The following is a 14,246-nucleotide window of genomic DNA, read 5'->3' as shown; positions in this document are numbered from 1 at the left end:
ATTAGAATTTTATTTCTAACAGCGTGAAACTTTTGGTTTGGTTTGTGGGGTTTAACGTCCCAAAGCTACTCAGGCTATGAGAAACTTTTGATTCCCTTGCATATTATTTAACTATATTCGACACTTCCCCTAGGTTGGCGTTTTATTTATTGTCTTCTTTCTGTACGAGGCAGTAAACAACAGTACTCAGAGCGGTGGTACTTCTGCACAGTAGTCACGCCCTTAAAGCATGGCGTCTTCTCCCGTCTATCACAGGTAACCGCGAATGCACAACACACGAGAAAAAAAAAAGCAAAATTTACCTACCTCTTTATCTCACATTGGAGGTTATCATTTTCTTTTCTTGTCAATAAGTGCCACAGTTAAGCGCAATAATCTTACAGACTATGAAATTGATATGTGCAGATCGTAATCTAGCGTAAAGTAAAAATTGAACAGTCGCAGAATCCGGCACGTTCAAAGGTATCCTTATTGTTAGAGCGCGGAAAGCCAGGCGGCAACAGTGGACCGTTGCCTGAATTACAGTTAATGTGGTACCTGCTTGTAGGAAATAATGCAAATTATACCGATTGTATGCGTGTGCAGGGTTAAGCATCAAATGAAATGACATGGAAAAGTTGCGCACTTTTAGCGGTGACTTGATATCGAGGTCGAAAGCTGACAGTTTGGCTGTGTGTACAATCGACGATTAGATGTTGGCGTAATTTAAAACCACTATATTTAGTCTAATCCCAGGGTAGGCAATGGTAAACCGTCAAGTGGAGCTAGCAATGCATTACTAAATCGCCACAAAAATTAAAACCTACAACTACAACTACAACCACAAAATTATGCACTCAAGGCGTTCGCTCTGTAATAGCTCTTTACATTTATGTAGATAATATATTCGTACCTTTTTTTCTGTGAAACTTTCTCACGTAATGTCCATAAATACATTGGTCATCTCCTGGTGGTATGAACTTTTTTGGCCAACACGAGTATATAAGCGGTGAGAGATTTTACCCCGTGAATGCACGTTTATTACAGAAACACGCCTTTTCGCAGCGCGCCCTTTCGTGCATTTTTATAAATAGCCACGTTTTTGCAAATAATTATTCCATACACTATTTGCAAACATTGCAAAACGTTCCAAACGACACTGCTCGTTTAGACAATATAGTGCATAGCTATCTGAGATTTTTCCCCCGTTTACCGAACGTTCAATATAGAAAGGCGCCTTTACGCAGTAAGTTCTTGCTTGTAGTTTAGAACCCGAAGACTCCATTCTAAGGAATAGAGATGAATTGATGCACAAAGACAATCCCGTTGCACCTTTCTTCGATGCTACTTGATGGCATAAACTTTTCACTCAAAAGTCTAACAAGACGAATATATACCTGTCTCTTATTCCGTGGAAAGCAACTGGCATTCTTCATCATCGTGCAGACAGCGGGGACATAAATCAGTCAATGAAAGCGCCACATCTTTGCCGCTCTGAAAATACTACTAATGCACACCCCTCTTTGCAAGTCATATTTTCCGCCAGTCTCGTTCCATGGGACCAACCGCAAAACCGCACCGTAATCAATACTGCATTCTATTCTTGTTTGTACTGGTTTGTAAACTGCACTACCCGACGCATTTGGAAGGGGCATCCAGAGTGGCAACGAAAGAGCTGTCGTCATGCCGCCCACAGAAAGAAAACAGAGTTTATTTGAGGGATCAAAAAAATAAAACCAGAAGGCTTTAGAGAAAAACTTACGATGCCAAGAAGCGTGTGATTCATGACATTGTTCTTTTTGTTACCTTTTCCCCCTTTCGTTTCATCTTCGCTGGTTTTCGTCTGTGAGAAACAGTAAGAGGTGTTTTCCAAATCAATTTTGAGTCACCGGTTCACTGTAGTGAATTCAACTGAAAGAAAAGCGGCTAACCTAAGGCAGATGCCGTCAGCTCCACTGAGCCCCTATGACATCTTATATTTATTAAAATGTACGCCATTGCTTGGCGATATTTATACTCCGGCAACGCAAGCAGAGGTTCGCGGCTCTTGCTCCATCCATTCTATGATCGGAAGTGCATTTGAGTGAGACTTTGCGCATTGCTCTTGTCATCGGTGTTCTAGTCTCTCCTATGTTGTAGCCACTGTTGTCGCCAGAAGATAACGGAGCGATTTCTTTATCGCTAGCTTCTGCGCTGCAAGGCTGGAAACGATCTTATAAAAAGGTTTATTTCATACCGATACCCGACACCCTAATATATTGCATTGCCGATACAGGATGCAAACCAAAATATATTTCCAACGAAGATACTTACTCCTGTATTTTTAGATACTACTGAAATCGCTATTGTTAAGAAAGGTGGTAATATGATTAGCTGAGTTCAGAACGGTTTCTTCGGGTAAAAATGAGAAAGAAATAAAACAGTTTAAACTACTTTCTGTAAGTATTGATAATGTAATGTTGTTAGTTTGCAAGCAATATATTGTAATGCAGTTGCTTATGTAGTTCCTGCTATAATACTTAGCATTTTAGTCAGTACTTTTAGAAGAATTTTCTATATCTGAACACAAGCTACAATGAAGGTAAAATGGCCATTTTGATAATCAGTATAATAAAATTCTTTTTTTTTTTCAACTAATATTTTTATGCAGACCGATATATTACTATCTGACTATGTACAAATGATCTTCAGACATTTGCTATGCTTTTCGGTTTTTACTGCATTATCTGTCCTAAACGTTACACAAGTTTCATGCTGTTAGAAAAAATTTAGCAGCTATTTCTTTTTTTCAGAACTGCACTGTAATGTTCTTAACAGAGGCTGAAGTTGAACACTCTCATTTAAGACATCACGGAAAACAACCAAAAGACAAGAGGACGGGAAGATTTTAATAATCAATACCTGTATTGCTAACTTAAGCTATTCATTTCACCTTACTGTCTTAAGATACTATCCCTTGCTCAGACTGCCAGTCAGAAAGACCCCTGTGGTGTGGTCGTACACTAAGCGAAGTGAATTAATGTTTCTCTACAGGAACAACATGTTACAAGGCTTAATTTTGTGAAAGCGCTGTTTATCAATGTACCAGCCATATCCAAGTCGATTAAAGGATCCTTGATGTATAGTTTAAGAGCTCGCGTTTCACTAGAGCATCTTGAAAACTGGATTATTGGAGCGCCTGCTCTGAAAACAAAAATAGTAGTTCAGCTCGTGACGCTGCCAGCGGTGATGGTTCCACTAACCTGCATGGAGAAGAATGGGTCACCTTTTTCGGGCTGAAAAAGTAAGCAACAAATGTTTTATAAACCCATCAGCATGACGGCAGAAGACATATTTCTCGTGGCAAACAGCGTAACTTTAAATTTGGTTAAGGGGTGTTGTGCGCACCACACAGGCCAGCCTGTCTCATAGTTTTTTCTTACAATAGATGAACAGAAGCTCAATGTGTGCGTCCTCTGTCTGCCTAAACGCTTGCCAGCCCTAGTTTCTCCTCTATGCCTCTTCTCCTTTCGTCGGCCGGAAGAATTAAATGGTGCAAACACATCAAGAGTTTTTCTCCTATAGCGATGACCTGCTATAATTTGGAGCAGAATGCAATTAATTAGTCGCGAAATTAATTTTATCAAAGACGTGGCTTCATGGAATTCATGGGATAAAGTGTAAGGAGGAACAAATATTCTTAGTTTGCAATCGCTGTTAATAAATGACTACGAGTGCTTGACGCGTGATTATCTTAGTTTATTTGCTGGAATTCCTGGATACGTGAAATATAGCTTACGATTTCAGATCACCTTCCAAATGTACCAATCTGTGCACAATATCATCATGAGTGGTTGTAATATGTCAGGATAACCACCGTGCACAACCTTTCTAAAGAGGGAGGGGGGGAAAGGCAGGGAGGGAAGATGGATGGGTTACCAAAGACGCATTTCCAAGCATTGGACAGCTGAAGAGCCGAGGAATACGCCGGGTAAAGCTTACACCTAATAAAAACAAGTGGGAGCCTGATGGCCCTGCGGAGTTGTAAGCCCACCCCTCCTGTGTACGAGCCGGATGCTCATGCCACTAAGCCACCGTTAATGTAGGACAAAAGCACACACCTGACGCTGGCGAAATTCGAACACACGAGCTCCAAATTAGGTGGCTGGTCCTCTACCGACTGAGCTACGGGGGTCGCTGTTCAGACATCTACTTTCTCGACTATATATGTTGCTCGCAACATATATTGGAAAGTTCTCGCCATGCGACCCCCATTCAAAGCTCGGTCGTGTGTTACTGTAGGTGTGACGTGAAATGTGGTCTTACGAGAAATAATCCACTTATACTCGTGGTTGGTTTTTATTTTTATTTTTGTAATCTATTATATATGTGACTACATTACTACTTCACAACAATCAGAAAAGAAAAACGCACGTGCTTTCCTTGACGCCAGTAGTTATTGGTTCCCTTTATATCCCATAACGAGCCCCTCAATTTTCATACATTCGTTTGCTGGTTATCCTAACCAGGGCAATCTTGATGTCATAGGTAGCGTAAGAAAGTTATCACACAGCTCCAGACTTCATCGTTAGAATGGCACCCGGGATAAAACAAGACGTCCTACTTCCCCCACTCAGGCGAACACTCTCAAGGATTTCTTGCACGCAAGACAAATACCTAAGAAAGTAAAAGAATCAAGAGCCGTATCCGTAGCTCACTCGGCAGAGCGTGGTACACAAAATTTTGAAGCCGTCAGCTGGAGTCCCACCGGGGGCATATGTCTTTTTTTTCTCCCATATTATAATGAATTATCTCCATGAGTGCATTCCTAACTGGCATTGATCAACGCCGACAAACTCCCCTATGCGTTCCTTCCACCGATAAGAGATTCTTTTATCCCCATAAGAAAAGGCAAGAGGGACTCAAAAAGCTAAGATTTTGTGGGGGATCCGCCAGCGTAGTTTTCAAGGAGCAAGTCAGCGTGCTCTGAGTGCTTGTTCTATCTAGCAAAATCAATGCGATTTGGTTTGTTTTTGTTTATGAGGTTTTACCACCCAAAGCTACTCCAACTATGAAAGATGGCGCAGTAAAGGGCTACGGAGTAATTTCTACGGCCCCCTCAGGTTCTTCAACATGCACTGACACCGCACAGCACACAAGCGCTTTTCTTTTCGTCTCCATCAAAAAACGGCCGCCCCAGCGCATCAAGCTTGGATACTGCAGTCGAATTCCCGAACCACTGCACCACCGCGGCGAGGGCAAAAGCCATATATTCGAAACAAAACAGCAGGCAAACATTTATTTTTGTTCGTATTTATTTCCATCCGTGCCTTTTGAGATGTTCTTAATGTCCAAGAGTCATCTACATTTCAAATATCCTTGCTTTCTACCAACGTCTTATTCTGTGGTTGTAGTCGCAGGAGCCACCCTTACAGGAATAACTCGTCAGTCCATGCAAAGCCGACGCCTTTCAGTAGAGACAATGCCAGCGCGCGCAGAAGCGTTATAGATTTCTAAGTTCCAGGCAGTACTCTTTTGGTATTAAACAACTGGAATTAAGCAAACATGTATAACCCATCAGCAACTTGAGGCCGAAAAGAAATCCCCGAGGTGACAAGCAAAAGGCAGTTAAGCGGGTGCAGCAACTTTTCAATACTCTGCGACTCGGCTCTTAGTGTTCAGTACACGCGCACAAAATAAAATATAGAGACACCCAAATCGGATGGCTCCGTCTCCGTAGTTCCTTTCTTCAATTTCACTTTTGCGAGAAACTCACTTTCTGTTCACCGCTCTGGATACTAAATTCGAATGCGAACTCTCTTTTTTTCCCGCCCGCCACACTAATCTCGGCGCAAGATTTTCCGTCTCTGCAATCCATTCCGCGCCAAGAGACGCGCATCTCTCGCACCGGGCCACCGAGAAGATAAGTTTCGCTCTGGCCACGCGAAGGCAAGAAATAGAGACGACACACACGTAGCGGCAGGTTGAGAAGATTTTACCCTTTGAAGCGTTTTGCTACGGAGAGAGCTTTCACGCTTGGGCGCGCATGCATGGGTGCGCGAAGCGAGCACCGGTTTTATCAAACCCGGTGAAAATTTGCGGCGAGGAAGTAAGATGTAAAAGAAAGAGAGCGCCTCGACGGAGGTATAAGGCTCCTGAGGTGGGGCACAGAGGCACGTTAGGAAGAAGGACAAAAAATATATTTGCGGTTCTGAGAGTAGAAAGGAGTAGGAGCCTGGCAATAAACGCACCGAGGAGACACAGGTTCCCGAGAGACACGAATCCGCGCGGACAGTGGGCGGGTGCGCCTCGGATCTTCAACACGCGTCGCGTCGTTATTTGCAGCTAGCTATTCCTCCATTCCTTCCGCGTTATTCAAGGAAGACTGCGCATTGTAACGTCGCTTTTGGCACACAGTAATATTGTAGAAGAAAATGTGGCCTCTGAAAAAAATAAGCAACACCCACCCTTCGTAGGTCGGCATCATACGGAACGAACACTCCAGTGATATTCTGCGTGATATGATTAAAACAGTATAATTTCGGAATACATAATTCTGGACGATGGTTAGCTTCAGACTGCTGACATGCATGTTAATTTTCGGCTTAACATAGCCTACAAGGTTACCAGCATACCGCTGAGATATTTCAGATGCCTCCTACTATTCGCCATACGTAGCTGCTGACTCAACTGATCACAGTAGGTGGTATATTACGAATCCGAAGTAGCACGTACCCTATAGAAGGACGCCATAGTGTAGAACTCCGGGTTGCAGTTAGATTATCTGTATTTCTTTAACCTGCATTGATATCGTACAGCATACGGCCACTTTTAAATGTATCCAAATGCGACCGCGATGTTCACACCGGGCGCATGTTGAGGCTTAAACTTTTTAGTCACTAAAAATGGTCATCGCTTGAGTCCCTTTTGCACTCAGACTTTATTTCAGCTGCCTGAAACCGTTATATTGAGTCCTTATAAAATCATCATCATCATCAGCCTGACTATACCCACTGCAGGGCGAAGGCCTCTCCCATATTTCTCCACTTAACCCGGTTCTGTGCTAGCTGCACCCACTTGACCCCTGCGAACCTCTTAACCTCATCCACCCACCTAACTTTCTGCCGCCCCCTGCTACGCTTTCCTTCCCTTGGAATCTAGTTTGCTACCCTTATAAAATGCTCTGTCATAAAGCGAATTCTGCAAATCAGCTTCGTCAATCTGCGTTCGAGAATACATCACTTTCATTCCCCCGTGAATTTATTAATTCAGTCAGTTTGTTTTCTTGTGGCGATAAGTTTATCCTACTAGAGCCGTCGAAACGGAACAATGTTCTCCTTTCGGTCATTTTTTGCTTGAATGAGACTTAACAATTTTCACAGCTTCAGTCAGCTCGCAATTATTTGTACCAACTAACAGTTAAAGTTTTCTACACAAACGACTGCTCACAACTAGAAGCCCTTCAACCGGCACTCCTTATCTTTCTTCCCACACTTCCCACGTCACCAGTAACACGAAATTCATCAGCGTTGCTTAGCCACAGTTAAACTTCCTCGAATTTATCCTTTGAAGAAAGTTTGAGACATGACAAGTTTGAAGCAGGATGAAGAAATAGACTGCGCGCTAGCAAAACAGTTCATAACTGTTCCGATGAGACATTTTCGGCTGCGGATCCAGGTGCACGTGACAGTAGTGCGAAGGTACACCTCCTTCAAAGTAAAGGTACTTGTTCCCTGGCACCTGCACAAAATAATCACATATCTGCCTGTAATTCACAGAGGATGTAACTGTTCACAACCAGTAACAAAACGATGCCTGATTGGAACTTCTGAACATTTCTTCAAAGAAAAATTATCTATAAACTGTGCGCTTCAAGGCAATGCACAATGCAACTGGCAGCCTATTTGGAACGTTGTGTTCAATGAAATTATTTTTTTATTTCGCCAATTACTTCTCCTACAAAGTCGTGCAGCCTTACTGTGAGCAGGGCTTTATCCAGCGTCCTGGAACATGCTAGAAACAAAGGTTATCGCGCATGGACTAGTATCGCCTTCTGAAACCTTTCGCCCTAACCCAACCTGTCAAAAAGCCGTCATCGTTTCTACCCCTACCTTCTCCCTTTTCCTCATTGCAGCGTTTTAATGGCACCGCAAAAACCGGGAGCGCTGTCCGGGAATTCGAGTTGGGAAGAATAAAAAGGGATAAAAGTATGTTAATAAAAGCGAAAGTCCTCAGAAGCTTATCATATAGAGCGTCCTACGAAAGCCATCTCCGAGTCCCACTATAGCTGCTGTCGGCAGCGCGCCTTCGTACAGGATCGAAGCACGATGGCAGAAGAAAGTCAGATTTTCAATCGATTCCCCGACTCCGTGTAATGGGGTCGATTAGCCAATCGATCTTGCACGAAAGTGCAGGGGAACGACGAAGCACGGCTACGACCCCTGCGGAGAGCCGATAGGCTTGGTAAGGGAGGAGCGCTGAAGACGTGAGGGGACATTGCACGCATAGTGGAGCTGGCAATATAACCTGCTCGAGGAAGATAAGAGGTTCCAAAGCCCAGGTGCACCCCTCCTCAAACGAGGCACCTCCGTCGAACTTTTTTTCTGCGCGCGCACCTACCTGGTCATAAGCGGGAAAGTGAAGATCTCCAGGCAGCGCTGATTTTTTTCTGAATTCAATGCGTTGACAACCCTTATGATTTGGCGCAGGTAAGATGGCTGTCGGTCAAATCAGGAGACCATTAACTGGTAGCCTCATGGACGCGCAATCAAAGGATTGGTATTTGATGCCAGCGCAGTAGTTCACCTTTGCTCGAAAAAAAACTTTTATACATCTTTTTAAGGTTAGTTGAGGATTCATTACAATAATTTAAGTTCTCTTTATCTCTGGCATGAGGTTTTCGTGTTCAGTTTACGGCGCAGAGCTGTCACCGAAAGTTTTGGAAGTGTGTCGTAAGCCAATGCTGACAGATTAACTCGTATAAAATAGCCAATTGTTTTCTTGACCACGCCTTCCTTTTCTACCAGAGCACAAGAAGGCACACACACAAAAATAAGAAAAGAATACAAGACAACTTTTAAAGACGCTGTCACGCAGTTTAAGCTTGAAAACTCTTCTGCATACTCGTCTTTATTGGTATTACCAAGTGACTTATGTGAGGGTACATTTACTGACCGCTGCACATCTGGAGCTATCAGAGACATCCGCCCGCACCGCCACCGCTATACTGCACCATGTACCACTTTGAGATCATTTACGCTCACGCAGTTTCGGTACACGGTAAATGGTAATAAGGATGCATACGTTCTATGCTAAAAAGCTGAGTTTTAACAAAAACTGTCGTGGTGGTAGATGAAGAGGTCTGCTCAGCTATGGAAGGTGTATCTGCAGTCCAGTCAATTCAACTGTGCTTATCCTCGGCACAAGGGCACGTGAGCGAGCTCTACTTGGAACGTTTATGTCCCGTATACAGCAGGTGATGCAATAAAAAGAAGAAAGTGAGAGAGAAATCGTAAGAGCAAATCTTCCTACATCTTGAAGCCTATACAAGCGCATTTTTAAGACTTCGTGTGAAAGACGCTTAATATGTATCCCACCTCTTTTCCACCATTCATTGTACTCCCCCCCCCCCCCCCCCCCTCTCCCCTTCTCCAGAGTATCTTGGTCACCATAGAGACAAACCTCTAGTGCCTATAACATTATGATATGGATTAAGACCACAGTCAGGAGCTTCATTTTAAAGAGCTGGTGTTTTGTTATAGTGTATTAATTGCCACTTTCCAACATAATTACAGCATCTGGTAGCCTAAACCCGTTATGCACGCGTACATAAACTCGGAGAGGGCTTCAATAATCAATAAGGCACGTAAAATAGCAAGACATCTAAGCTGTTTGACTATTACATGAACGTACATCATGGCTGAAGAATCGAGAAACTCACGCCAGTCAGCATCCGCTCCGACGCATTATCAGCCCAAGATGACAGTCTCTCCATTCGAATTCAAACATGACATCTTATAAAAGGCTCTCTTATTTCTGTTCTAGCCAAAAATCGTCTTTTTTGCTCATTTATTTCCTTCCGTAATGTCAGAAATGTGCTTAACAAATTACTGCAGCAATTTTGAAGCGCACACCACCGACAAAATAAGAAAAAAAGATACAAACTTTAACCCAAAGGAAAGACGTCCCTCATGCCCTCCAAGGCGTTTAACTTGCAACTAGTTGCGCTGGTATTGTTTGCGGCTTTCTACTCAAAGGCGCGCATTGGCTCCTGAGGTTTCCTTTCATTTTTTGTGTGTCTACGTTCCATCTTTTAGTAAAGTAGAATTTTATATTTCTTTTTTATTCTTTGCGTGATTTCATGGCAACCTCGTGCGACCCGAAGAGCCACGATATAAGAGAGCGGTGCGTCTCCCAGCGAGAGGCAAAAGGCAAAATAAGCGGACGTGCAAGGCTTCTTAGTGCAATGAAAAGAACCGATGCCAAGTAACCCTCGGGCATCGAAGCAGCAGCGCGGCTTTATTGTCGACAGTGGTAAGGGGCAACTAAAGGCGTCGCGATCTACGAAGCACTCGCTGTGTACCTTTCTCTGGCCCCATAGGGGAATGCGGGATTAGAGAGGAAAAGGGTGCAGCACGCACCAGAAAACGCGAGGGGTAATCACGATGTGCGTCGAGTAGAACATGACCTAAAAGCTATGCAGTGGGACTCAGAGGGAAATGGTAACGAAAGGCTTGGGGGATTGGGAGAAGAGAGAGAGGCGTGTGCGGCCGAGAGGAGATGCGCACCCGAGGAGAAAGGCGAAACCGCCGAAGCCGCCGTAGCGAGGGTTGGGGTGGTAATTGCGACGCCGCCGCGCCAGTCTCGGTTGGCATCGGTGTTCGGGCAACGCCGAAGCGCGCCTTCCGTCCGCGCCCCCGACCGACCGACCGAGCGGAGAATCTCGCGAGCAATGGAGCGGACCGCGAAGAGGCCATTTCCCCCCTAATCCGAGAAACTGGGGCTTACGAGAAAAAGGGGTCTGTGGGGAGCTTATGGGGAAGAGCCTCTTGCGAGGACGTGGGAAAGAGAGGGGATGGAGGAGAGTCGCGCGGAGGCGCCCCGCCGAGCGGCTCGGCACGTCCATGCGGCGGAGCCAGCAGCAGGTTCCGCTCGAGCGTAAAAGGCGGCCGACGTGCACGGCCGCCGGTTAATGCGCCTGAGCCGTGGGTGTGCGTGTGTGCAGGCGTGCGTGCCGCCACGCGCGTGTGCGTGTGTTTCGCTTCCTTCTCATAGGGGGCGCACGGCTGACTGAAGTCTCGGAGGCGATGGGAGACGCTCTAATGCGCGTATACCGGGCCGCTATTGAAGGAACCCCGTACGGATTGCCACAACGGTCTTATAGCTCTGTTTCTTCTTCTTGTCTTCATTTTTTTTCTTTATCCTGTGGAGTTGAAGGACGGGATCGTATTTGAAGTCGACGTGCGCGCCCTCTTGAACCTTCACTCTGTTTCTCCTTGACTCCGGAATTCGTCTTTCGCTCGCACAGGACCATTTCGGGATCCCGTATACCCATCATTTGTTGCGCCCGTGGCCTCAAATATATTTCAATTTGTAAACGTGATCAGAAACGTTTTGAGATGGGAAGGTTTGAGGGGGGGGGGGGGGGGGGCAGAATTTCTGCGAACGTGTGCTGCCGGCGCTTAAAAAACTGTTTTGTTTTTCATTTCTTCGTATTGATTCCTCCTATTGCAACACTGTGAAAACGTGATCCACTCCACTTCGATGGATTCCTGGCGCTAAATGACCCTTCTCTCTCTCTCATAGCCCCCAACTGACGCGCCCTATTCAGCCGAGCGTAAGACGCGATCTGCCCCTGTTGATTCCTTTTATGAGTTTCAACGGCGATCCTCCTAGGATGATCTAATTCCTCGGCTGCATCCGGAATTTTGCGGTGCCTTTAGCAAAGTACGCTAAGGCGCTGTTTTGAAGCGTGGCATATCGAGCTACGTGTCAGAAGTTCGCACAGTACAAATTTGAGACTACTCTGCAAATCACACTTACTGAAATGGCATAAATTTTATCTCAATTCTCAGTTCTACTTTAGAAAAGGGTCCTCTCGAGACTTATTAATTAGCGTCCTTTTTTCCTAGCATCTCGGTATTTCTCTATCTTTCTTTGCTGGAAATTTGATCATTGGCTTTGTATTCAAAATAAACGTTTTATAACGAGCTTTATTGTAAAGCGAGCTCGTTTACTAGGGCTAGATCAAAGTAGGCGCTTGCAGGTCCTGGTTCGAACAGCTGGTGCTCGTTTATCGTGCCGGCGTGCTGGCGCCAGGTCATCTTCTCCTTTATAATCACCCCCCAGGCAAAGAGGGAGCCATCCTGTGCGACTTAAGGGGACAACAATACGTCTGAGTCGTAGTAGGGTTTTAACCGAGGAACATGGACGGTCTCACGCCCACGTCGTTGAAGGTCTGGCGAGGGCGTGATGGGCTAAACAAAGTAAGATGCGCTCAATGACGCGTTGAGGTCCTTGGTATTTCGGCAGTAGCTTGGAAGAGAGGCCGGGTGATGTACAAGGCACACGTAGCCAAACACGGGATTGCGGAAGAAAGCTGTCGGCGGCGTGAGCGGAATCAAAACGATTTTTCTGTCGGTCCTGGTCGGAAGACGTGAGCTAACGGGCGAGCTTCCTGCACTCCTTAGCGTATCTAGAGGCTTCAGACGAGGTGGTGGGTTCAGAAGAATCGGACCGATATAAGGAAGCATGGTGTCGAGTTGTGAAGATGGCTCACGTCCATATAATAGGAAAAATGGTGAGAATCCCGTAGTGGTCTGCGTGGCGGTGTTTTACTCATACGTGACGAAGGGTAGCAATGTGTCCCAGTTGAAATGATCGACAGCCACGTAGATTGACAACATGCCGCCTAGGGTTCGGGTGAATCCTTCAGTCAGACCATTTGTCTGCGTGTGGTATAGAGTAGTAGTGCGATGAGTGATGTTGCATTGCTGCAGGAGGGATGAAACTACTTCAGATAAAAGTGCACGACCACGGTCGTTCAGCAGTTCCCGTGGCACTCTTCCGTGACGAAGGATGAAGTGGTGTAAGATGAAGGCAGCAACATCGCGTGCCTAGCAGCAGGTAGAGCGACGGTTTCGGCGTAGCGGGTAAGGTTATCTACCGCTACAATGACCCAGCGGTTTCCGGCTGCAGTGTAGGGAATCGGGCCGTAGAGGTCTATGCCTACTCGGTCGAAAGGTTTTGATGGACAAGGAAGAGACTGCATGGGGCCGGAGGAATGGCGATGGCCGACCTTGCGCCGTTGACAATCAAGGCATGAGCGGACGAACTTGCAGACGTAAGTATACATTCCGCGCCAGCAGTAACGCAAGCGAAGCCGAGTATAAATCTTGAATACTCCAGCGTGAGCGGCTTGCTGATTAGTGTGCAATGAAGCGTACATTTTTTAACGTAAGTATCGAGGAATTACAAGCAGCCATTTGCGGCTGGAAGAAATATAATTCCGGCAGTATAAGAGGCCATCGCGAATTGTAAAATGAGCAGCTTGGAGGCGAATTGCACGAGACGTCCAAGTGGGAGAAGGGTCCGAAAGGAAAGCGATAATGGAGGCGATCCAGAGATCTCTGGGCTGCTCAACTGCCATGTTGGTCAAAGACAAGGAACTGCAGTTGAAGGGGGAATCGCAAACACTCTCAGGGGTAGCGGAGAGCGCGACAGTGTGTTGGCGTCGTTATGTTTCCTTCCAGCTCAATACACAACACGAATATCATATTCTTGAAGCCGTAATGACCAGTGAGCGAGGCGGTCAGTGGGATTTTAAAGGGAGGACAGCCAACACAGAGAATGGTGGTCCGTAACGACTTCAAGGGTCAGCCGTACACATAAGGGCGGAATTTTCCTATCACCCAAACTATGGCTAGGTACTCCTCAGTAACTGAGTAGTTTAGCTTCGGCTTCGTCAACGTGCGGCTAGCGAAGGCGACAACATATTCAGCCCACCCGGGTTTACGTTGCGCTAGCATAGCACCTATACCTGTGCCGCTTGCATCAGTGTGGATCTCAGTAGGAGCATCAGGGTCAAAATGCCGCAATATGGGCGGCGAGGTAAGCAATCAGCGCAGTGTACTAAATGCTTCGCCACAGGCAGAACGCTAGCCGGAGAGGTCATTGCTTCCACGAAGGAGGGTTTCAAATGGCACGATGATGGAAGCATAACTGCGGATGAAGCGTCGGAAATAAGAGCAGAGGCCTATGAAATTTCGGAATTCCTTCATCGTGGATGG

Source organism: Amblyomma maculatum, chromosome 4 (genome assembly GCF_055883805.1).
Source record: "Amblyomma maculatum isolate TAMU_Amacu chromosome 4, ASM5588380v1, whole genome shotgun sequence".
Classification (NCBI taxonomy): Eukaryota; Metazoa; Arthropoda; class Arachnida; order Ixodida; family Ixodidae; genus Amblyomma; species Amblyomma maculatum.
Note: the sequence above shows the minus strand (reverse complement) of the source record.